The sequence below is a fragment of the Hyla sarda genome, chromosome 10 (assembly GCF_029499605.1).
Source record: "Hyla sarda isolate aHylSar1 chromosome 10, aHylSar1.hap1, whole genome shotgun sequence".
Taxonomy (NCBI): Eukaryota; Metazoa; Chordata; class Amphibia; order Anura; family Hylidae; genus Hyla; species Hyla sarda.
In genome coordinates this window covers 128581876-128607168 of record NC_079198.1, presented here as the reverse complement: position 1 = coordinate 128607168, position 25293 = coordinate 128581876, and the positions used below count along the sequence as shown (strand labels likewise).

General features: G+C 43.7%; 1 long non-coding RNA gene across 2 annotated transcripts in view; it reads left to right on the top strand.

Annotated features, from left to right (window-relative positions):
* The first annotated feature begins 764 nt into the window (after positions 1-764).
* The window catches only part of LOC130294584 (uncharacterized), a 30090-nt gene continuing 5561 nt past the window's right edge, over positions 765-25293 (top strand). The window contains exons 1-3 of one of the 2 annotated variants that reach the window (XR_008848542.1): positions 765-1050; positions 19334-19445; positions 19548-19583. This is a non-coding gene — a long non-coding RNA (uncharacterized LOC130294584). The remainder of the gene's footprint in view (positions 1051-19333; positions 19446-19547; positions 19584-25293) is intronic. The other variant, XR_008848539.1, reaches the window with a different exon arrangement.

The following is a 25293-nucleotide window of genomic DNA, read 5'->3' as shown; positions in this document are numbered from 1 at the left end:
GTCTATCTGGGCTTGCCTGGAGTTGTAATTTTACAACAGCTGGGGGGCTTCAGTTTGGACACCGAGGGTGTAGAATGGTGTTTCCCAACCAATGTTGCTCCAGCTGTTGCAAAACTACTAGTTTTGCAACAGCTGGAGCAACACCGGTTGGGAAACACTGCTGTAAAGGGTTGTTAGGTGGCCGAGATACTCAAGGTTTTTCTACTGTCGAGAGTAGAAGCAAATTCCCATAGCGAACCTCTCCTGCTCCGAACAGTTCCTGGCACGGACAGAGGTGGCAGCAGAGAGCACTGTGGTTAGACTGGAAAAAAAACTACACAACTTCTTCTGGAGCATGCAGCAGCTGATAATTACTGGCAGGATTAAGATTTTTTAAGTAAAAAGTAATTTACAAATCTGTTTAACTTTCTAGCACCAGTTAATTAAAAAAAAATGCTCTCTGCTGACACCTCTGTCCATTATAGGAACTGTCCAAAGTAGGAGCAAATCCCCATAGCAATCTCTTCTGCTCTGGACAGTTACTAAAATGGACAGGGGTGTCAGCAGAGAGCACTGTGGTCATGACAGAAAAGAATTTCAAAAAGAAAAGAACTTCCTCTGTAGTATACAGCAGCTGATAAGTACTGGAAGGATTAAGATTTTTTAATAGAAGTAATTTACAAATCTGTTTGACTTTCTGGCACCAGCTGATTTAAAAAGAAATGTTTTCCAGGGGAGTACCCCTTTAAGACCTGTAGCTTAGGTCTTGTATCCCAGTCTACAAACCAACCTAATCCTCCTCCATTCTCTTTCTCCCAAAGCCCCTGTGAGTGCCCACTCATAGTCATGGCCATTCTGTACTGTTTGCCCACACAAGGCTGGAATAGCCTTCCCCAAAGTGGGATTATAGTGAGGGTACAAGGCGTGTCCAGGACCTCCACCCCCCTGGTTTCCTAGGCTAGCTCTTCCAATCCAGTACAAACCACTACAACCAGATCTAAGGCACCGACGCGCAAGTAGACGCAATGAGGGCTACTGACACCATGTTCCTCTATTCATCTTGCAAATAGGGTAAGTACCCTCTTGCCATACAATGTCTAGGAACAAGGGGGGAGATTTATCGAAACCTGTGCAGAGGAAAAGTTGCTGAGTTGCCCATAGCAACCAATCAGATCGCTTCTTTCATTTTTCACTTGGCCTTCCTAAAAATGAAAGAAGCGATCTGATTGGTTGCTATAGGCAACTGGGCAAGTTTTCCTCTGGACAGGTTTTGATAAATCTCTCCCAAGATGTAGGCCAAGGGGTTCATGGTTATATTTGGGGGTCCCATAGACCAAAGTGGTGAGGGCTACTTCTATATCTGGCTGTGATGGTGGTTAGGTGGGGCTTGGGTCCCAAAGGAGGTATGGGGGGTGTTGGGGCTACACGGGGGAGATTTATCAAAACCTGTCCAGAGGAAGAGTTGCCCATAGCAACCAATCAGATCGCTTCTTTCATTTTTAACAAGACCTCTGTAAAATGAAAGCAGCGATCTGATTGGTTGCTATGGGCAATGCCTCCTCTGGACAGGTTTTGATAAATCTCCCCCTACAATCTTAAAGGGGTTATCCAGGAATAGAAAAACAGAGGGGATTTCTTTCAAGAACCACTCTCTGTCTGTTTCCAGGTTGGGTGTGGTTCTGCAGCTCAGTTCCATTAAAGTGAATGGAGCCAATTTGTAATACCACACACAGTACCTGGAGACAGACAGGGAGCTGTTTTTGAAAAAAACATGTGCTTTTTCTTTTCTTTTCCTGGATAACCCCTTTAATCCTAAAATATATAGTGGAGGGTCCTGGTAGGGTTGTACCTAGATATTTCCTTTTAGGGTGCATTCAGACGAGACAGAATGTTTCCACCTTGGATCTCAACACATACCTTCATCACAACCATGGGGTACGTACAAATTTCGCCGTGAATTGTGTAACAGGTTCATTGCAGATTTTAACCCTCTATACACTGAAGGGGTAAAATCAGCTGGGATGATCTCCAGCATGCTGGGGTATCCATGTAGAAAACGTCTGCAGCATGTAGCCTGCGGTGTCACAGTCCATATAGTGTAATCTGCGCTGAAAGTTCTGGAAGATGTGAACACGAGCGCAGATTGTCTGCAGGAATCAGCCGAGTCGTGTACGTACCATTCTCCTTTAAGGGGATGAATCTTTGTTCTCATGAAAAAATAAGAAAAATCCTGTTTTCTGCTCCGATATCTGATGACTTGACGTTCCGTCAAATCTTTTCAAAACAAGAAGTTTGTCTGAACGCTCCTCTCGCACCGTGCGGCTCCTCCGGGGACCCCGTCTATCCCCCTACTGTTGCTCCTCATACTGTTATATAGATGTTATTTATGGCAGAAATCTTCAGTTTGTTCTTATTGTATTTAATGTTTCTGGAGACGCGAAGAACGCAAAGAAATGAACTAAAGCTTAAAGGGGTATTCCAGGCCAAAACTTTTTTATATATATATCAACTGGCTCCGGAAAGTTAAACAGATTTGTAAATTGCTTCTATTAAAAAATCTTAATCCTTCCAATAGTTATTAGCTTCTGAAGTTGAGTTGCTGTTTTCTGTCTAACTGCTCTCTGATGACTCACGTCCCGGGAGCTGTCCAGCTCCTATGGGGATATTCTCCCATCATGCACAGCTCCCGGGACATGACATCATCATTGAGCGGTTAGACAGAAAACTTCAGAAGCTAATAACTATTGGAAGGATTAAGATTTTTTTTATAGAAGTAATTTACAAATCTGTTTAACTTTCCGGAGCCAGTGAGACGAGACCCCTGTGATTTGACATCTTATAATATGTTTTCAGCGGGATACCCCTTTAATGTAACTGAGCCGCAGTACCTCACACAACCTGGGGACAGGGGTGAGGCTATTTTTTGGAAGAAATCAGTTTTGTTTTTCCCACCCTGGATAACCCCTCGTCCTGAGACAGCAAGTGGTGTATGATTCAGGCTCCTGACTCAAGCCCACCTCATACCGGCCGACCCCCTGCTGATTCTTGTAGCTGAGGGCCGGCGTTAATAGCCGACATGAGACTGGCTACTAACCCATTAGTTTGCCGCTGTCAAAGTTGACAGCGGCATCTAAAGGGACATTTAAACCATCCCTGGTGGTCCATTGGGGTGGATCGCCCCCCCCCCCTCGCAGCACGATCGCAGGGGGGGCAATCCACTTCTGAGGTAGCCGGAGGGCTTACCTTTGGTTCCGTGCAGGTCCCAGCTCTTGCATTGATAAAGCCTGGCAGGAACAGGCTTTATCGATTGAGCGCAGAGCTCCCAGATCAATGAAGTTCTGTGGAAATACATTGATCTGTATGAGGAATCAAATGATTCCTCCTAAAAGTCCCCTGAGGGGACTAATAGTGTAAAAAAATAGTTGAATAAAAAGTTTAAAAACACACACATAAACCCCTTCCATATTAAAAGCGTGAATCACCCCCCCTTTTCCCAAATTCCATATAAAAAATATGTAAACATAATAAAAATAAACATATGTGGTATCGCCGTGTGCGTAAATATCCGAACTATAAAAATATAATGTTAATTAAACTACACGGTCAATGGCGTACGCGTACAAAAATTTGAAAGTCCAAAATTGCGTATTTTTGGTCACTCTGTATACCCTAATAAAATTTATAAAAAGCTATCAAAAGTTCCATCAAAACAAAAATGGTACTGATAAAAACTTCAGATCACCGCGCAAAAAATTAGCCCTCCCACCCAGTATATGGAAAAATTTAAAAATTATAGGAATCAGATGACAATTTTACCTATACTAATTTTGGTGCACATAGTTATAATTTTTTTAAGTAGTAAAATAAAATAAAACCTATATAAATTGGGTATCCTTGTAACTATATGGGCCTACAGAATAAAGATATGTGGGGAGATTTATCAAAACCTGTGCAGAGGAAGAGTGGTGCAGTTGCCCATAGCAACCAATCAGATCGCTTCTTTCATTTTCCACAGGCCTCTAAAGAAATGAAAGAAGCAATCTGATTGGTTGCTATGGGTAACTGCACCACTCTTCCTCTGCACAGGTTTTGATAAATCTCCCCCATGGTGTCATTTTTGCCGAAAAGTGCACTATGTAGAATCGGAAGCCCCCCAAAATTTACAAAATGGTGTTTTTTTTCCAATTTTGACCCACAATTTTTCTTTTTGTTTGGTTTTGCCGTAAATTTTGTGGTGAAATTATTGATGTCATTATAAAGTAAAATTGGTGGCGCATGATTTATAAAGGGGGAAACTTCACACTGGGGGAGATTTATCAAAATCTGTCCAGAAGAAAAGTTGCCCATAGCAACCAATCAGATCGCTTCTTTAAAAATGAAAGAAGCGATCTGATTGGTTGCCATGGGCAACTCAGCAACTTTTCCTCTGCACAGGTTTTGATAAATCTCCCCCTCTGTTTGTAAAGCAGGTCATACGCATTGAGGTTGGCTTAAAGGGGTATTCTAATGGATGAAATATTTTTCCAAATCACCCGATGCCAGAAAGTTGTAAAAATTTGTAAATTACTTCTATTAAAAAATCTTAATCCATCCAGTACTTATCAGCTGCTGTATGCTCCAGAGGAAGTTGTGTAGTTCTTTCCAGTCTGACTACAGTGCTCTCTGCTGACACCTCTGGCTTTGTCAGGAACTGTCCGGAGTAGAAGCAAATTCCCATAGCAAATCTCTCCTTCTCTGGGCAGTTCCTGACATGGACAGAGGTGTCAGCAGAGAGCACTGTGGTCAGACTGGAAAGAACTATACAACTTCTTCTGGAACATGCAGCAGCTGATAAGTACTGGAGGTATTAAGAGTTTTATATAGAAGTAATTTACAAATATATATAACTTTCTGGCACCAGTTGGTCCCTATATCAGTGTTTTCCAGCCAATGTGCCTCCAGCTGTTACAAAACTACAACTCCCAGCATGCCCGGACAGCCAACGGCTATCCGGGCATGCTGGAAGTTGTAGTTTTGCAACAGCTGGAGACACCCTGGCATAGACATAGAATTGATCTGGAGCCTGTTATAACCACCACTAAAGGCAGCTGAGAACCTTCGAGCTCCTTAAAGGGGTTTTCCAGGAAAAAAAACTTTGATATATATATATATATATATATCAACTGGCTCCAGAAAGTTAAATAGATTTGTAAATTACTTCTATTAAAAAATCCTAATCCCTTCAGTACTTATGAGCTGCTGAAGTTGGGTTGTTCTTTTCTGTCTAAGTGCTCTCTGATGACACCTGTCTCGGGAACTGTCCAGAGTAGAAGCAAATCCCCATAGCAAACCTCTTCTACTCTGTGCAGTTCCCGAGACAAGCAGAGATGTCAGCAGAGAGCACTGTTGCCAGACAGAAAAGAACAACTCAACTTCAGCAGCTGATAATTATTGGAAGGATTAAGATTTTTTAATAGAAGTAATTTACAAATCTGTTTAATTTTCTGGAGCCAGTTGATATGTAAAAAAAAAGATTTTTCCTGGAATACCCCTTTAATTTCCCATAACACACAGCCGGAATATGATTGTATCATTGTATTGCCGAGCAGGGGATTTGGAACTCTGTGTCAGGAAGAAAAAAAAGCAGGCTCCAGCTAGATTTGCATCTTGACACATATGTGGATATGTATGCAGATCCTTAGCCAATAGTGAACTTCTGCCACGACAGTGACCTTCTCCTCTAATCTCCCAGATTAAAGTCTCGTCCAGCCCCGATCATTGGCGTAATTAATGTTCCCTCCGCCGGGTGATCTACGGCGTCGCCCTTCTCTATGCAAATCAATGACTTTATTCTGCCGCCCCGTCCCTCTCTCCCATAGCCGTCCTTCTCTCTCACTGTCTAGATGACATCCCAATATGTATTTATAATGTCCGCTCCGGCTGCAGATGAATATATAGAGAGCGGTGATGAGTGCGGCGTATTATCATATTAATCTCCGGGATAACGCTTATTAAATCCTATACATACCATTAACCCCTTCCCTGACAACTGATATACATTATTACTGTCAAAATCTCAGGGAGGTTGTATGGAGGATCTAAGACAACTTCAGTCTCTGCCTTTTAACCCCTCAGATGCCACAGTCAGCAGCAGCCACAGCATCTTAGCGGTAAAAAAAAACTAGTTAGATGTCCCCCAACTTCCATTTAAAGCCCTGTGCGGGACTGTTTTTTTAAGCCTGCTCCCTCTGGCTTTTTGACCATTACCGCCCGCTCCCACAAGGTATGTGTGTCCCACTCCCGCCCACTTCTGCAACATGTGTGTCCAATCCCACCTGCTCCCAATAACATGCAGCCTGATCTTCCCTGTGCCATTTTAATTCCCAACACCCCCTCTGTGCCATTTTAACTATCTCTCACCCACCATCCATTTTAAAAACCCCTGTGCCATTTTAACTCCTGTCCAACCCCCTTGTGCCATTTTAACTATCCCCACCCCATGCCATTTTAATTCCCCCTTACCCCCTGTGCCATTTTAACTCCTTTCCATCCCCCCTTGTGCCATTTTAACTCACCCCCTCCAGCCTGTGCTGTTTTAACTCTCCCCCCACCCGGTGCCATTTTAATTCCCCCCCCCCCCCCTTCCCTTTCGCCCTCCCTCTGTTCCCCTTGCTGTTTCTCACCTCACCTGTGTCCTTGGTGATGTCAATGATTTGAAGTGCAGCTGGCGCTGCGGCACCCAGTTTGCAGCCTGTCATAGAGGCTGCGGTGCAGGAGTGTGCGGGATTTTTAGGATCCATAGTCATAGCCTGACCGCCCACTCCCACCCGCAGCAGCCTCATTCCCACCCACGCTCACATGTTGATCATTGGGTCCTGTGGGATCCCAAAGCAGGGATGTACCTCCATTTGCTCTGAGTTGCCCAACCTAGGCCTTCATTCCATCAAAAGCCATCAGAAAGTCACATGTAACCCAAAATAAAATCAATAAGACAGAAGGTAACCTTCTGACCTCCCAGTAGGGGGTACCGGTATGCATTCCCAGATAATAAAGAAGACATGGACAACCCTTAACATTTTACTGGACATGGTGGCCACAGCACAATAACCAGTCACTAGAAAGCAGGAGAACTCTGGTTAAAATAGACCCACCCGAGTTCTCATTCGTTCAGAGCATTAACCACTCCCTATCCAGGGAGAATAGCAAACTGCTCGGAACAAACTAGCGTGTGAAAACACGCCCAAACACATTACAGCTTGAAACTACAATTCTCTGCAGCCCTGTGGAGAATGATCCCCCAGCCCATCAGTCGTACCACTGATTGAAACACAGGAGCGCTCCCACTGATCACCGGACTAGTTATGTAATGTCTCGGGCAGCACTGCAACCTGGGAAAACCTGAGATGTCATTTTGTATGCTGCTGAAGATAAACTTTGGGGCAAAGATCACATAAGAATTGCGAGACCATCCATCAAACACAGGTATAAACACTACAATATGAACTACACTAACATTACAGCCCATGTAGCACAGTCAAATAAAAACAAACCCTGGAATATCCCTTAAAGTTAAACCCTATCCAACCACCATCCTTCACCGCCTAACATCCACACAGTCTGCCGTACCTAACCTTATACGTCTTGGTAAGGCACAAACCACAGATCAACTCAACAAAAAACGAGCCCTGACAAAGCTTCACAGCCAGAAAATAAAGTTATAGGGTCGATAATAAATCCGTTTAAAGAAGGTTTTTTCATTTTTTGTGTAAAAGAATAAAATACAACAAAAACAATATACTTTTGTTATCGCTGTAATAGTACTGACCCGCAGAATAAAGATAACATGTCAGGTTTACAGTGAAGACAACATATATGGTAAAATGATGGATGCTATTAAAAAGTATAAATTGTCCAGCAAAAAAGAAACAGAAAACATAACAAGGTTTCGGCTCTTAGAAGACAAGAAGGAAAAAAAGCACCAATACTCTAAACCACTGCAAATGGGGAGGGGTTAAAGGGGTATTTCAGCACTTAAAGTGGTACTCTGCCCCTAGACATCTTATCCCCTATCTGATATCAGATCGTGGGGGTCCCGCCGCGATCTCTGTGCAGCACCCGGCGTTTGTTTAGAACGCTGGGTGTGGGTGGCGGGGTCGTGACGCCACAGCCACGCCCCTTGTGACATCCCGCCATTCCCCCTCAATGCAAGCCTATGGGAGGGGGCGTGGCACCGCCACGCCCCCTCCCATAGACTTGCATTGAGGGGACATGGCTGTAATTAAACTAGGGGGTGTGGCTGTGATCTCACAACCCAGCTGGATCCAAGTGTTTTTGAACAAAATGTTCCGTACGCTGGGGCAGCAGAGTACTCCTTTAAGAGCATATCCCCTATCCACAGGATCGGGGATAAGTGTCGGATCGCTCCATGCATTGTCTAGAGGGGCACGGGAGATACACAAAGGCAGCATTCAGAAGGTCACAGAAGGATAGTGATAGGGGACACGTTTTTAAGTGCTGGAACCCTTTTAACAATCTTTCCAAACATGCATCATTTCTTCTAAAAACAGCACCACACCTGACCATGGTTCATGTTTGGTATTGCAGTGAATGGGTATGGCATAGGCCAGTAGTTTTTAGTTGTGTCCTATAGAGCTACTATTGACAACCACTATGCTTGCTGGCATTTGTGGTGCACCAATTGGTTTCGTTCAGATACTTGCATACGTGACTGATGCTTATGTAGTATACCGACAGTGTAGATCAGGATCCTGGGTCTACTGGAACCTGTAGATCCTCAAGCAACAATGTTGGTGTCAGCAGTAGGTAGAGTGGAAGCCAACTCAAGAGATGCCCCTGTGGCACACCAATGACAATGGTGGGGGGGGGGGGGGGGGCTGCACAAGTGTTGTGGGAAATGATGGGTTCAGGGTAGGGCATGGGTGGCACTCAAGGTGTTTCTTTAGTTCCTTGCAGATTTGGTCCTCCCAGTGCTTCTTCTCATCCATCCACACACAAAGGCTAGTGTACTGGAACACTATACACATCTATTGCATCAAGAACTGCTATGAAAATATACCCTATTGAGGTTTACCCTATGAATATTACCCTATGGAGGTGTACCCTATGAATATTACCCTATGGAGTTTTATCCTATGAATATCACCCTATGGAGGTTTACCCTATGAATATTACCCTATGGAGGTTTACCCTTAGGAATATTACCCTATGGAGGTTTACCCTATGAATATTACCCTATGGAGTTTTATCCTATGAATATTACCCTATAGAGGTTTACCCTATGAATATAACCCTATTAAGCTATGGAGAGAAAAGCATAGCTCTGGATATGAAAAACAGAGCTCCAGAAATGGATTCACACAAAATATTGGACCTAAAATTAACATGAGGATTTCAGGTGCACATTGCCCATGCTTAATCCGCCATTAATATATGTTCTAGGCCTGGCACTGTGCCACCACATATATGCAATTTAATAAAAGAGTCTGATCGCAGCCGAGAACATGTGCAGAATTCCATTGGAACAAATAATGGTCGGGCCGGCCGGGCGCTCTGCCTGGGTCACCTGACACAAGTGATGAAAACTAATTTATTTTGTATTTAGTGATCAATAGCGGCTTGTCTGGGCCCAGAAATGAGTCTTTCAGGAGGTCAGCGCCGCGTTCTCTGCCATTAATGCTCATGACCTTTCTGGTGACCTTTCTGAAGAGCCATTCGTCACAGAAAGAGATGGAAAATGGAAATATCTACAGCAATAACTGGAGAGGACGGAGAACTTTTTGGATTCTGCTCAGTCAGATTTTAATTAAAAGAAGTATAATTCTGGGAGGTGGACAAAGGGCGCAGAATGGAGGAGATCTGTGTTATGGGGGGATTCGGCCCTGATGGGGGTTGTTATTCAGTACCAGGTGATGGATTTTATACAGGTTTTATAGAGAATTATGGGTCTAAAAGAAGAATTTTTTAAAATGTTTTTTTCTCCTGTGTTTGTCTGACTCTCTTTAAGCAGCTTAGAATCATCCAGACCGCTCCCCCCTCAGCTCCACTATGTACCAGACCCCTCTTCCTCAGCTCCACTATGTACCAGACCCCTCTTCCTCAGCTCCGCTATGTACCAGACCCCTCCTCCTCAGCTCCACTATGTACCAGACTCCTCCTCCTCAGCTCCGCTATATACCATATCCCTCCTCCTCAGCTCCACTATGTACCAGACCCCTCCTCCTCAGCTCCACTATGTACCAGACCCCTCCTCCTCAGCTCCGCTATGTACCAGACCCCTCCTCCTCAGCTCCACTATGTACCAGACCCCTCCTCCTCAGCTCTGCTATGTACCAGTCCCCTCCTCCTCAGCTCCACTATGTACCAGACCCCTCCTCCTCAGCTCTACTATGTACCAGACCCCTCCTCCTCAGCTCTGCTATGTACCAGTCCCCTCCTCCTCAGCTCCACTATGTACCAGACCCCTCCTCCTCAGCTCCACTATGTACCAGACCCCTCCTCCTCAGCTCTGCTATGTACCAGTCCCCTCCTCCTCAGCTCCACTATGTACCAGACCCCTCCTCCTCAGCTCTACTATGTACCAGACCCCTCTTCCTCAGCTCCACTATGTACCAGACCCCTCCTCCTCAGCTCCACTATGTACCAGACCCCTCCTCCTCAGCTCTGCTATGTACCAGTCCCCTCCTCCTCAGCTCCACTATGTACCAGACCCCTCCTCCTCAGCTCTACTATGTACCAGACCCCTCTTCCTCAGCTCCACTATGTACCAGACCCCTCCTCCTCAGCTCTGCTATGTACCAGTCCCCTCCTCCTCAGCTCCGCTATGTACCAGACCCCTCCTCCTCAGCTCCGCTATGTACCAGACCCCTCCTCCTCAGCTCCGCTATGTACCAGACCCCTCCTCCTCAGCTCTGCTATGTACCAGTCCCCTCCTCCTCAGCTCCACTATGTACCAGACCCCTCCTCCTCAGCTCTACTATGTACCAGACCCCTCTTCCTCAGCTCCACTATGTACCAGACCCCTCCTCCTCAGCTCCGCTATGTACCAGTCCCCTCCTCCTCAGCTCCACTATGTACCAGACCCCTCCTCCTCAGCTCTACTATGTACCAGACCCCTCCTCCTCAGCTCTGCTATGTACCAGACCCCTCCTCCTCAGCTCCGCTATGTACCAGACCCCTCCTCCTCAGCTCCACTATGTACCAGACCCTTCCTCCTCAGCTCCGCTATGTACCAGACTCCTCCTCCTCAGCTCCGCTATGTACCAGACCCCTCCTCCTCAGCTCCACTATGTACCAGACCCCTCCTCCTCAGCTCTGCTATGTACCAGTCCCCTCCTCCTCAGCTCCACTATGTACCAGACTCCTCCTCCTCAGCTCCGCTATGTACCAGACCCCTCCTCCTCAGCTCTGCTATGTACCAGTCCCCTCCTCCTCAGCTCCACTATGTACCAGACTCCTCCTCCTCAGCTCCACTATGTACCAGACCCCTCCTCCTCAGCTCCGCTATGTACCAGACCCCTCCTCCTCAGCTCCACTATGTACCAGACCCCTCCTCCTCAGCTCTGCTATGTACCAGTCCCCTCCTCCTCAGCTCCACTATGTACCAGACTCCTCCTCCTCAGCTCCACTATGTACCAGACTCCTCCTCCGCAGCTCCACTATGTACCAGACCCCTTCCCCCTCAGCTCCACTATGTACCAGACCCTTCCTCCTCAGCTCCACTATGTACCAGACCCCTTCCCCCTCAGCTCCACTATGTACCAGACCCTTCCTCCTCAGCTCCACTATGTACCAGACCCCTTCCCCCTCAGCTCCACTATGTACCAGACCCTTCCTCCTCAGCTCCACTATGTACCAGACCCTTCCTCCTCAGCTCCGCTATGTACCAGACTCCTCCTCCTCAGCTCCGCTATGTACCAGACCCCTCCTCCTCAGCTCCATTATGTACCAGACCCCTCCTCCTCAGCTCTGCTATGTACCAGTCCCCTCCTCCTCAGCTCCACTATGTACCAGACTCCTCCTCCTCAGCTCCGCTATGTACCAGACCCCTCCTCCTCAGCTCTGCTATGTACCAGTCCCCTCCTCCTCAGCTCCACTATGTACCAGACTCCTCCTCCTCAGCTCCACTATGTACCAGACCCCTCCTCCTCAGCTCCGCTATGTACCAGACCCCTCCTCCTCAGCTCCACTATGTACCAGACCCCTCCTCCTCAGCTCTGCTATGTACCAGTCCCCTCCTCCTCAGCTCCACTATGTACCAGACTCCTCCTCCTCAGCTCCACTATGTACCAGACTCCTCCTCCGCAGCTCCACTATGTACCAGACCCCTTCCCCCTCAGCTCCACTATGTACCAGACCCTTCCTCCTCAGCTCCACTATGTACCAGACCCCTCCTCCTCAGCTCCACTATGTACCAGACTCCTCCTCCGCAGCTCCACTATGTACCAGACCCCTTCCCCCTCAGCTCCACTATGTACCAGACTCCTCCTCCTCAGCTCCACTATGTACCAGACTCCTCCTCCGCAGCTCCACTATGTACCAGACCCCTCCTCCTCAGCTCCACTATGTACCAGACCCCTCCCCCCTCAGCTCCACTATGTACCAGACCCCTCCTCCTCAGCTCCACTATGTACCAGACCCCTCCTCCTCAGCTCCACTATGTACCAGACTCCTCCTCCTCCTCAGCTCCGCTATGTACCAGACCCCTCTTCCTTAGCTCCACTATGTACCAGTCCCCTTCTCCTCAGCTCCACTATGTACCAGACTCCTCCTCCGCAGCTCCACTATGTACCAGACTCCTCCTCCTCAGCTCCGCTATATACCATATCCCTCCTCCTCAGCTCCACTATGTACCAGACCCCTCCTCCTCAGCTCTACTATGTACCAGACCCCTCTTCCTCAGCTCCACTATGTACCAGACCCCTCCTCCTCAGCTCCACTATGTACCAGATCCCTCCTCCTCAGCTCCACTATGTACCAGACCCCTCCTCCTCAGCTCCACTATGTACCAGACCCCTCCTCCTCAGCTCCACTATGTACCAGACCGCTCCCCCCTCAGCTCCACTATGTACCAGACTCCTCCTCCTCAGCTCCACTATGTACCAGACCCCTCCTCCTCAGCTCCGCTATGTACCAGATCCCTCCTCCTCAGCTCCACTATGTACCAGACCCCTCCTCCTCAGCTCTGCTATGTACCAGTCCCCTCCTCCTCAGCTCCACTATGTACCAGACCCCTCCTCCTCAGCTCCACTATGTACCAGACCCCTCTTCCTCAGCTCCACTATGTACCAGACACCTCCTCCTCAGCTCCGCTATGTACCAGACCCCTCCTCCTCAGCTCCACTATGTACCAGACCCCTCCTCCTCAGCTCCACTATGTACCAGACCCCTCCTCCTCAGCTCCACTATGTACCAGACACCTCCTCCTCAGCTCCGCTATGTACCAGACCCCTCCTCCTCAGCTCCACTATGTACCAGACCCCTCCTCCTCAGCTCCGCTATGTACCAGACCCCTCCTCCTCAGCTCCGCTATGTACCAGACTCCTCCTCCTAAGCTTCACTTTGAGCAAGTGCAGTGACCCGCATGTTTTACCTCCAGCTGATCCTAAGGGCTGTGTACGTCCATATAGCGCACATGTCCCTTTGATCTTCATTTCCTGATAACATTTTACGAGGAATTGTTGGGGGACCCTTCCAGTATAAAGGGGTGCATACAGTCGCCCAGAATCTTATTACAGACCAGAAGCCATATAAGTGTGTTAGGGGGTTTCATTTTGTAAGGCAAACATTTTTATTTTTGCAGACTTTGCTTATGCCTCGAGTCTCAGTGATGTAAAAGATATATATGCCAAATTTCAAGAAGATTGGATAATATTTAGAGGTTGTACACTTTGATCAGTTTTGTAAAAGTAGGCAAAAAATATATGAATTTTCAATGTTAATTACTATTATTGGGAAAACTAGAAATCACAAACTTAAAATAATATTAAAACCAGACACTAAGATTAATAGGTAGTATGACAGGCAAAACATGTGTTTTAGTAATCACCTTTGAACGATGCAATTCCTTCTTTTGTTCGCTTGGTGACGACTTTTCTGTGATGCTCGACTGACCTCAACAGGAATTGTTTTTTTTGTTCGACCCTGACCGATTCGTAAAACTTTTTTTATCAGAGCAATTCCTCTTTCCGCAGTATCATTGACCACATTAAAGGGGTACTCCGCTGCTCAGCGTTTGGAACAAACTGTTCAGAACGCTGGAGCCGGCGCCGGGAGCTCGTGACATCATAGCCCCGCCCATTCATGATGTCACACCCCACCCCCCCCTCAATGCAAGTCTATGGGAGGGGGCGTGATGGATGTCACGCCCCCTCCCATAGACTTGCATTGAGGGGGTGGGGCGTGACATAATGAGGGGGCAGGGCTATGACGTCACTAGCTCATGTCGCCGGCTCCAGCGTTCGGTACAGTTTGTTCCAAACGCTGAGCAGCGGAGTACCCCTTTAAAGGGGTACTCCCATGGAAACCTTTTTTTTTTTTTTTTTTAAATCAACTGGTGCCAGAAAGTTAAAGGGTACCTTTCATCAAAAAAACTTTTGATATATTATAGTTTCATGTATGCAGAATAACTTTCCAATAGCATGTTATTAAAAAATATGCTTATTTCTATTTAATCTTCCACTTTGAAAAAATGACCACTAGGGGTCTCCCTACCAGTCCTTTTTTTTTTTTATAGATTTCAGACTCATGCTGGAGTCCTAAATCTCAGACTGCAGCCGGAACACAGACAAACTCAGCACTGCTCCCTGCCAGGGAGTTTGCCTGTGTCCCGACTGCAGTATGAGATTTAGGACTTCTTCATGAGTCTGAAATCTATAAAAAAAATGGACTGGTAGGGAGACCCCTAGTGGTCATTTTTTCAAAGTGGAAAATTAAATATTTTTTAATAACATGCTATTGGAAAGTTATTCTGCCTACATTAATCTATAATATATCAAAAGTATTTTTTGATGAAAGGTACCCTTTAAACAGATTTGTAAATCACTTCCATTAAAAAATCTTAATCCTCCCAGTACTTTTTAGGGGCAGTATACTAAAGAGAAATCCAAAAAAGAAATGCATTTCCTGTGATGTCATGACCACAGTGCTCTCTGCTGACCTCTGCTGTCCATTTTAGGAACTGTCCAGAGCTGGAGAAAATCCCCAGAGCAAACCTATGCTGCTCTGGACAGTTCCTGATATGGACAGAGATGTCAGCAGAGAGCACTGAGGTCATGACATCAGAGGAAATGCATTTCTTTTTTGGATTTCTCTTTAGTATACAGCCCCTAAAAAGTACTGGAAGGATTAAGATTTTTTAATAGAAGTGATTTACAAATCTGTTTAACTTTCTGGCACCAGTTGATTAAAAAAAAAAAGTTTTCCATGGGAGTACCCCTTTAAGTGCATACATTGCCTTTGCCATCCACCTTGCTTGATGCAGAGCCCCTGGGATCCTGAAACTGAATATTAGAAATTTCACTAATTTGAGATAAAAGTGATCAATGTGTGCAACCCCTAAATATTATCCAATCTTCTTGATATTTGACATATATATATTTTACATCACTGAGATTCGGGGCCTAAGCAAAGTCATATGAAAATCCCATCTTTGGGAAAATGAAACACCCTAAAGTGAGTGTTACTGAGAAGTTGTGCATCCGTAGAATGAGGATATATATCACTGAGGAGAATATGTTGTTAAAATAATAAGTGACTCTGAAATTAACAAAACATCCGGCAAATGAAGCGACATTTCTGAGGCAGCCGCATGGAAATCAGTCGAGATAGAAGGTTCTTCCCTGTGTGATCTGATGGCACAGAATTATCTGTTGCCTTATAAGGTCACATGATCATCCCTGATATCTGTCTCATTACTGCATACGGGAGCCATCGCTGTGCGCCCCACAATCTGGGATATTGTAGCAATGTCACCACAGCTTAGAATAACAACTAGCACTAATAGAACTAGTGCAGACGAGATAAAAGAGCTCAGCTATTCTCTACAACCACCTCATAGAATTATGGGAGCAGTATTATAGTAGTTATATTCTTGTATATAAGAGCAGTATTATAGTAGATATATTCTTGTATATAGGAGCAGTATTATAGTAGTTACATTCTTGTATATAGAGGCAGTATTATAGCAGTTATATTCTTGTATATAGGAGCAGTATTATAGTAGATATATTCTTGTATATAGAGGCAGTATTATAGTAGTTATATTCTTGTATATAGGAGCAGTATTATAGTAGATATATTCTTGTATATAGAGGCAGTATTATAGTAGTTATATTCTTGTATATAGGAGCAGTATTATAGTAGTTATATTCTTGTATATAAGAGCAGTATTATAGTAGATATATTCTTGTATATAGGAGCAGTATTATAGTAGATATATTCTTGTATATAGAGGCAGTATTATAGTAGTTATATTCTTGTATATAGGAGCAGTATTATAGTAGTTATATTCGTGTATATAGGAGCAGTATTATAGTAGTTATATTCTTGTATATAAGAGCAGTATTATAGTAGATATATTCTTGTATATAGGAGCAGTATTATAGTAGATATATTCTTGTATATAGAGGCAGTATTATAGTAGTTATATTCTTGTATATAGGAGCAGTATTATAATAGTTATATTCGTGTATATAGGAGCAGTATTATAGTAGTTATATTCTTGTATATAGTAGCAGTATTATAGTAGTTATAGTCTTGTATATAGGAGCAGTATTATAGTAGTTATATTCTTGTATATAGAAGTATTATAGTAGTTATATACTTGTATATAGGAGGCAGTATTATAGTAGTTATATTCTTGTATATAGGAGGGAGTATTATAGTAGTTATATTCTTGTATATAGAAGTATTATAGTAGTTATATTCTTGTATATAGAAGTATTATAGTAGTTATATTCTTGTATACAGGAGCAGTATTAAAGTAGTTATATTCTTGTATATAGGAGCAGTATTATAGTAGTTATATTCTTATATACAGGAGCAGTATTATAGTAGTTATATTCTTGTATATAGGAGCAGTATTATAGTAGTTATATTCTTGTATATAGGAGCAGTATTATAGTAGTTATATTCTTTTATTTAGGAGCAGTATTATAGTAGTTATATTCTTGTATACAGGAGCAGTATTATAGTAGCTATATGAATTCGGGTAGAAAACAGACATGGTGCACATCTACAATCTTGTATAATGATCTGATTGCTTCTCAGCATAATATCAAAAACTAACAGGTCGTTAGTATACATTTTTGATCAAAAAGTACAAGCCCACTCGCCACGTCAAGGCCACCTATTTAGAGTGGGTCCCTAACGTCCCTAGCATAAAATGTCGTAGCACTGGGCGGCGACCACCACCGCCGCGACAACAGTGCCCACGGGGGGGAAAACGACCCACTGGCAGAGCGGCCCCAATGCCACTCAAACCAGTCAAAGGGTCGCACCCAGTAGTTATATTCTTGTATATAGGAGGCAGTATTATTGTAGTTATGTTCTTGTATATAGGAGCAGTATTATAGTAGATATATTCTTGTATATAGGGGGGCAGTATTATTGTAGTTATGTTCTTGTATATAGGGGGAGTATTATAGTAGTTATATTCTTGTATATAGGAGGCAGTATTATAGTAGTTATATTCTTGTATATAGGAGCAGTATTATAGCAGTTATAGCCTTGTATATAGGAGCAGTATTATAGTAGTTATAATCTTGTATATAGCAGCAGTATCATAGTAGTTATATTCTTGTATATAGGAGCAGTATTATAGTAGTTATATTCTTGTATATAGGAGCAGTATTATAGTAGTTATATTCTTGTATATAGGAGCAGTATTATAGTAGTTATATTCTTGTATATAGGAGCAGTATTATAGTAGTTATATTCTTGTATATAGGGGGCAGTATTATTGTAGTTATGTTCTTGTATATAGGAGCAGTATTATAGTAGATATATTCTTGTATATAGGGGGCAGTATTATTGTAGTTATGTTCTTGTATATAGGGGGAGTATTATAGTAGTTATATTCTTGTATATAGGAGGCAGTATTATAGTAGTTATATTCTTGTATATAGGAGCAGTATTATAGCAGTTATAGCCTTGTATATAGGAGCAGTATTATAGTAGTTATAATCTTGTATATAGGAGCAGTATCATAGTAGTTATATTCTTGTATATAGGAGCAGTATTATAGTAGTTATATTCTTGTATATAGGAGCAGTATTATAGTAGTTATATTCTTGTATATAGGAGCAGTATTATAGTAGTTATATTCTTGGATATAGGAGCAGTATTATAGTAGTTATGTTCTTGTATATAGGAGCAGTATTATAGTAGTTATATTCTTATATATAGGAGCAGTATTATAGTAGTTATATTCTTGTATATAGGAGCAGTATTATAGTAGTTATATTCTTGTATATAGGAGGGAGTATTATAGTAGTTATATTCTTGTATATAGGAGCAGTATTATAGTAGTTATATTCTTGTATATAGGAGGCAGTATTATAGTAGTTATATTCTCGTATATAGGAGCAGTATTATAGTAGTTACATTCTTGTATATAGGAGCAGTATTATAGTAGTTATATTCTTGTATATAGGAGGCAGTATTATAGTACTGTAGTTATATTCTTGTATATAGGAGCAGTATTATAGTAGTTATATTCTTGTTTATAGAAGGCAGTATTATAGTACTGTAGTTATATTCTTGTATATAGGAATAGTATTATAGCAGTTATATTCTTGTATATAGGAGACAGTATTATAGTAGTTATATTCCTGTATATAGAGGCAGTATTATAGTAGTTATATTCTTGTATATAGTAGACAGTATTATAGTAGTTATATTCTTGTATATAGGAGGCAGTATTATAGTACTGTAGTTATATTCTTGTATACAGGCGCAGTATTATAGTAGTTATATTCTTGTATATAGGAGCAGTATTATAGTACCGTAGTTATATTCTTGTCCATAGAGGGCAGTATACGGCATAATAGTAGAGACTGCATAGACAGAGGTCAGACCTGGAGATAAAAAAAAAAGAGGAAACACTAGGGGGGAGATTTATCAATACTTCTGCAGAGGAAAAGTTGCCCAGTTGCCCATAGCAACCAATCATTTAGCTTCTTTCAATATTTTTTTTTTTTTTAATGAAAGAAGCGATCTGATTGGTTGCTATGGGCATCTGGTCAACTTTTCCTCTGCACAGGTTTTGGTTAATGTTCCCCTAGATGTTATGAATCCAGCTCTGGATATTATTCCTAGTAGTTGTAGCGTTTAGATGGTAACACGCTGTTTATTACAGGAGTTGCGCCTGAACTGTAGGAAGTACCACAGGGCGGTAGCAGCGGTTTTCCTCAGTACGCAATATTCCTCGGCGCGGAGCAGACTTCCAGCTGGCTGCCTTCCCTGGAGCGGTGACTACAACTAAATTGAATAGAACAACATCTTTAACTTACACGAGAAGTTTCATTTAGCCGCTTTTTTTCTTCACCGATTTTCTTGTACTTTGTGTTTAGGTCTAAAACTGTTTGGTTTAAACTCCGGTCTACAAGGTAAAATCAATAGGAGGTGATTGCCTCTCGTCGCTGTTATTTAAACTTTTCCAGCATGAACTCTGATAGATAACATTATTACATCGTATCTCCAGCCGGGCCGCAGTCTTGTTATATGCAACATGGGGTTTAAAGTGACAGTCACCTTACAGGGACCCAAAGGGGTGATAGAAGTAGCCATTGTACCCCAAATCTAATCTTACTTAGTCCTTTTTGATCCCATGGGGCAGTTATCTAGTAGTACTGGATGAAGTCAAACATTAGTATCTTTACTACTATGCTGTGGGGGAGGATTAAGGGTACGTTCACACGAGCAAACCCACAGAGTATTTTACGCTGTGGATCCGCCTCTAAAGGACCGCAGCATTGTGGCTTTACATGTGCCTGCTCAGAGCAGCATCACACCGCTATGAGCAGACACACTGAATCGATATGCGAGTCACCACACATGCGTGGTATACTTGAGCACATCACGGCCGCTCCCCCTGCTCCATGAGCTAGGCCGAGAGCTGCCGCGATGTGCGAGTATACTGTGCATGCTCACTGGAACTCGCACATCACAGTGTGTCGGCTCATAGCGGTGTAATGCTGCTCTGAGCAGGCACATGTAAAGCCACCATGCAGCGGTCCTTCAGCGGCAGATCCGCAGCGTAAAAGGTCTAAAGCTAGCCATTCAAATTTTGGTAGGACCAGACAATGATCTAATGCAGTGGCCTCCATACTGTGGACCTCCAGATGTTACAAAACTACCACACCCAGCATGCCTGGACATCCTCCATACATAAAGGGGCACTCTCATTAAAAATATGTTTTACTATTGCACTCCTTATGGTAAATAAAAAATATTTCTATTGTACTTTGTTTAAAAAAAATTCTATGTTTTATTTGTGTTTAAAAAAGCTGCCATTAGGTGTCTCCCTACTTGTCCAGAGCACATTTCACCCCATCTTTTGCTCAGACTTTGGACTCCTGCTGGCCTGGCAGAAGTCCAAACACAGTAAATGCAGTCTGATGCGCTGAGGGGGGGTGGGGGGTAGGGGGTGCAGCCTTAGCCAATAATAGTAAAATAATAAGACTTCATGCTGTTTACACCATAGGCAGACCGGGCCATCTGTAGGGTTCAGAAAGAAATGAGACTCCAGACACCCTTCTGCCAGATTTCCCAGGTCAATTGATGTCTTTCCTTGGCCCACTTAAGGCGTTGTGTGCAATGATGATGGCTGCCCTTATTGACCTTTGGCTGGTGAACCTTGGTCGACACATGATCCATTGTTATTGTGGAAACTAGTTGTACTTGCCCACTGTTGGTCCACTGGGCTACATCATTGCTGAAATACCAAATGTGCTACCTGACATTCTCCTCTTCGATCAACCACATATGGCCCGCTGCAGTGTCATCTTCTGTGGACTAACGAGGATCGGTAAGGCTTCAAGCAGCATGCTGGCTCCACGAGGCACAGGATAAACTGCAATTCTGCAGGCATAGCTGATGAAGCTGCGGAATTGCAGTGAAACGCGTTGCATTCTGGGAATAAACTACCTTTTGGATTTTACTTGGTCTATCCTTGAGTTTATCCTGTACCTCGTGGAGCCGGCATCCTGCTTGAAGCCTTACCGATCCTCGTTGTTACTACAGCCGGAGGTCGGCGGATATCTCGCATTCTCATATGTGTTGTCCATTGTTGTGTATGTTGTTACACAACTCGTTGGGGTGAGTGGCTTTCATGCCTTCCCTTTATATTGTGTTTTATCTCTTTTAATACACCATGGAGCGTTCCTACTTTTACTTTCAGATTATCTTCTGTGGAATGTCTCTCAATGGTTCATCCAGTCTTGGATTCTTGACACTATCGTTTGGGAACAGCCAACATGTGTGGAAGCTTCAGAAATACTTAGGGCCCAAACCAACTGTCCAAGGTCAAAGACACTGAAGTTATCACATTTACCCACGACTGAGAAATATTGCCAGAAAAGAGGTCAACACGTGAGAGACAGTTGTGACGCGGTCACTCCGCCGTATCGGTCACAAGATGTCAGGTGTCAGCTGTTCCTAATGCAGTGGTCATTCAGTCTTATTCACCATTGAACATTATATTGTCAGAATCTCATCTGTTTATATACAAGTCAGCAGTCAGCACTTTCCTCCCTCGTAGCGTTCGCACGTGTCGGTCGGAGTTCTTCCCCAGATCCTCTTGATAGAAGACATTGTTTTCCATCTATTATCATAATATTTTACTGCCTAACAATGATAATGAAGAAGTCGCCTTGTCTGGAGCAGGATGTTCGCCGCCGCGCAATTGATATATTTTACGCCAGTTGGAAAGATAATGGAGTCCCTGCAGGATTCCTCGCACGTTATTATCAATAAACCGTAACGTATGTGACTGTGGAGTCAGCAAACATTTCATCACTGTCTGTGCAAGAATAGCCAAACCTCTCTGGGTATGCCAGGGAGCGGAAGGGTTAACTGGGCGCTTTTAACCCTTTCACATATTAAAGTAGACCGTTTCTGACACTTCTGATGTCAATGGGGTTCATTGGGGGAAAGCATTTGATACCTCAATTTTAAGCTTAAAGAGTACCTCTCATGATCTTGTTAAATGTTATAATCCTCCCAGGTCACTGCCCCCCATCATGATAAACCACCCCCTGCCTTTATTTTTAGTATTTTTTCGTTTTCTACCTTGATATTGCTCCATATTTTCTGCATATTTTCTGGGGACGTTCCCCAGCAGGCGTGACATCTTCTGAAGCCATACAGGGAAGAACTTCCACCTTCACTTTACTACACACAGCCCAGTGCGGTTCAGTGTGTGAGACTAGCTATGATTGGCTAAGGCTGCACAATCCCAAGCCCAAACCACCCACCCTCAGCATTTCCTGATTTTGGACTTCTGCCAGGCCAGCAGGAGTCCAAAGTCTGTGCAAAAGATGGGGGGAAATGTGCTCTCGACAAGTAGGGAGACACCTAGTGGCAGCTTTTTTAAACACAAATAAAACATAGAATACTTAGAAAGATTTTGTATTTACCATAAGGAGTGCAATAGCACAAACTAGTTTTAATGAGAGTCCCCATTTAAATGTGTCCAATGGTTAAAAATCCTGGACAAAATGGCTTTCATGTCTATGTCCAACTTAGGCTTAGTGTTAGAGATCATCAACGGAGACCACAGTGCTTCATAAAGAACACAAGAGTGCCCACATAAACAGTGCCAGGCACCAAAGTGCCCACATAAACAGTGCCAGAGTGTTCCCATAGACAGTGCCAATGAGATTCCTTAAATAGGGCAAGTTTTCCACCTTAAATAGTGGTATCAAATGAGTGCTCTACAAACAGTTTCTCCGTTAGCAGTGCCAACTGGAGAGTGCCCCCTAAACATTGGTAGATACAGAGTGTTCCCATAAAGCAGTGTTTCCAAATCAGGGTGCTTCTAGCTGTTGCAAAACTACAATTCCCAGCATGCCCGGGAGTTGTAGTTTGGCAACAGCTGGAGGCACTCCGGTTTGGAAGCACTGCCATAATGAGTACCAGCTAAAGAATGCTCCCGTAGAGAGTGCCAGAGAGTGCCCCATAAATAGTGCCAGCTATAGTGTCCCCATAAGTAATACCAGAGAGTGCTGCCCCCATAAATGGTGCCAGCTAGAGAGTAGCCCCATAAATAGGGTCAGCTAGAGTGTCCCCATAAGTAGTACCAGAGAGTGCATCAATTAATAGTGCCAAAGAGTGCCCCATAAATGGAGCCAGCTAGAGAGTGGCCCCAAAAATAGGGCCAGCTAAAGTGCCCCCATATATAGTGCCACCTAGAGTACCCCCATAGATAGTGCCAGCTAGAGTGCCCCCATAAATAGTGCCCAATATACCACCAGCCCTTTCTGACGAAGCTGGGGTGCCAGCGAAACGTTGGAGGCGCTGGCTAATGTTCAGAGTTTTTAATTAGCAGCCACTTACAACTCCCCAAAAACAGATCATCACATCCAAGAGGATGATCAATGTGCAATCATTCTGGCATTAATTGCAGTTATTACAACAATATCACAATGGGAGTTGGCCTAAGGCTGTGGTTTTAAACAATTAGTGGGGTAGATTACACCATAGGAAATCATATATTTACTATTTAGTTTAACATTTTAATAAGACTAATAAAAGTTAGATTTTAGGTGGTACTTAGTTTAAGGGTTCCCCTTGGGGGGTTTCCCCTAAAATAGTTGTGAATATATTATGACCCTGGTACCCCCTGTGGGGCATTTGTTGTGATACAATATAGAGAGTTCCCCCATGAGCAATGCCACATATAGAGTACCCCCTTAAACAAAATCTTAAGTATTCCCTAATGATCAATAACAATTGTTGACCATATATATTCACTAAAAATGGTGCCCCATAAATAGTGCCAGATGAAGAGTGCCCCCATAAACAGTACCAGCTAGACAGTGTCCCCACGAATAGTGCGAGCTAGTGCCTCCATAAATGGTTCCTCCAGTGTCAGTGCCAGACAGCAATGATAGAAGGTCATAACAAACAGTGCCATTCAGAGTTCCCCCATATGCAGTTCTCACAGTCCCCCAGATGTCTCTTCCCATTGCCATATGAACAGCCAAGATGTCACCTCTCCCCCTGGTGCTGGTCTCTGCAAAAAGACTGTCCTGCACATCGGTCAGTGACTAACCGCACTAGATAGATGAATTTACGGCGCTGTGCAAGAATTTGGGATTTTTTAAGCCACTCCAACCCCCCCCCGTACATCATCTTCAATGAGATAAGGCATCTTGATTATGCTCCACCAGTCAAGGTTATTATGCATGTTCATATGTAAACTCTGACACATCTGATGTCATAATATGTTATATGTTACATTTCTTATGTTTATAAAATTCAATAAAAACATTGTGAAAAAAAAAAAAATAAGGTAAAAAGCCACTGGGACCCCAGTGATGCCATGTAGGGGCCCTAACCCTGTGTGTGTGCCCGTTGTTGTTGGCATTTGTCATGTATTATTGCATCATATCTTTCCGCCTTGCTTCTTCTGATACACAGGTGTCGGGGGGATGGCGCCATATTGTTCCCCAGGCGTGCAGGAGGCGCAGCAGACGGCTGAGGTGTATAATCAATGTATCCCGTGTAATCATTCTGCAGCTAATGTATACGCTGGATCATACAGAGGATTCAATGAATAAATTACATTGTGTGGTAAGAGGAATAAATGTGCGGGAAATGCGTCTGCTGTGTAGAGAGGGGGCGAGCGGTGTGGAAGAGACGGCGGTAAGCAATGAGCCGCGACACACGTTTAGTTATGGCATGGAAATGGTTAAAAACCTTTCGACAAAAGTATATGGGGAAGATTTAACAAAACCTGTGTAGGGGAAGAGCGGTGCAGTTGCCCATAGCAACCAATCAGATGGCTTCTTTTGTATTTCACAGGCCTCTTGAAAAAAATGAAAGCAGCGATCTGATTGGTTGCTATGGGCAACTGCATCAATCTTCCTCTACACAGGTTAAATAAAGCTCCCCTGATGTGTACAAGAGATACAGGACTATTTATGACCAATATATATATATATATATATATATATATATATATATACAGTGAGGAAGAAAAGTATTTAGTCAGCCACCAATTGTGCAAGTTCTCCTCCTTATAAAGATGAGGAAGATGGTGGAAAATAAAATTTGTATATTTCTGGTCCTAGTTGCGTTGTCGGATGATTATTA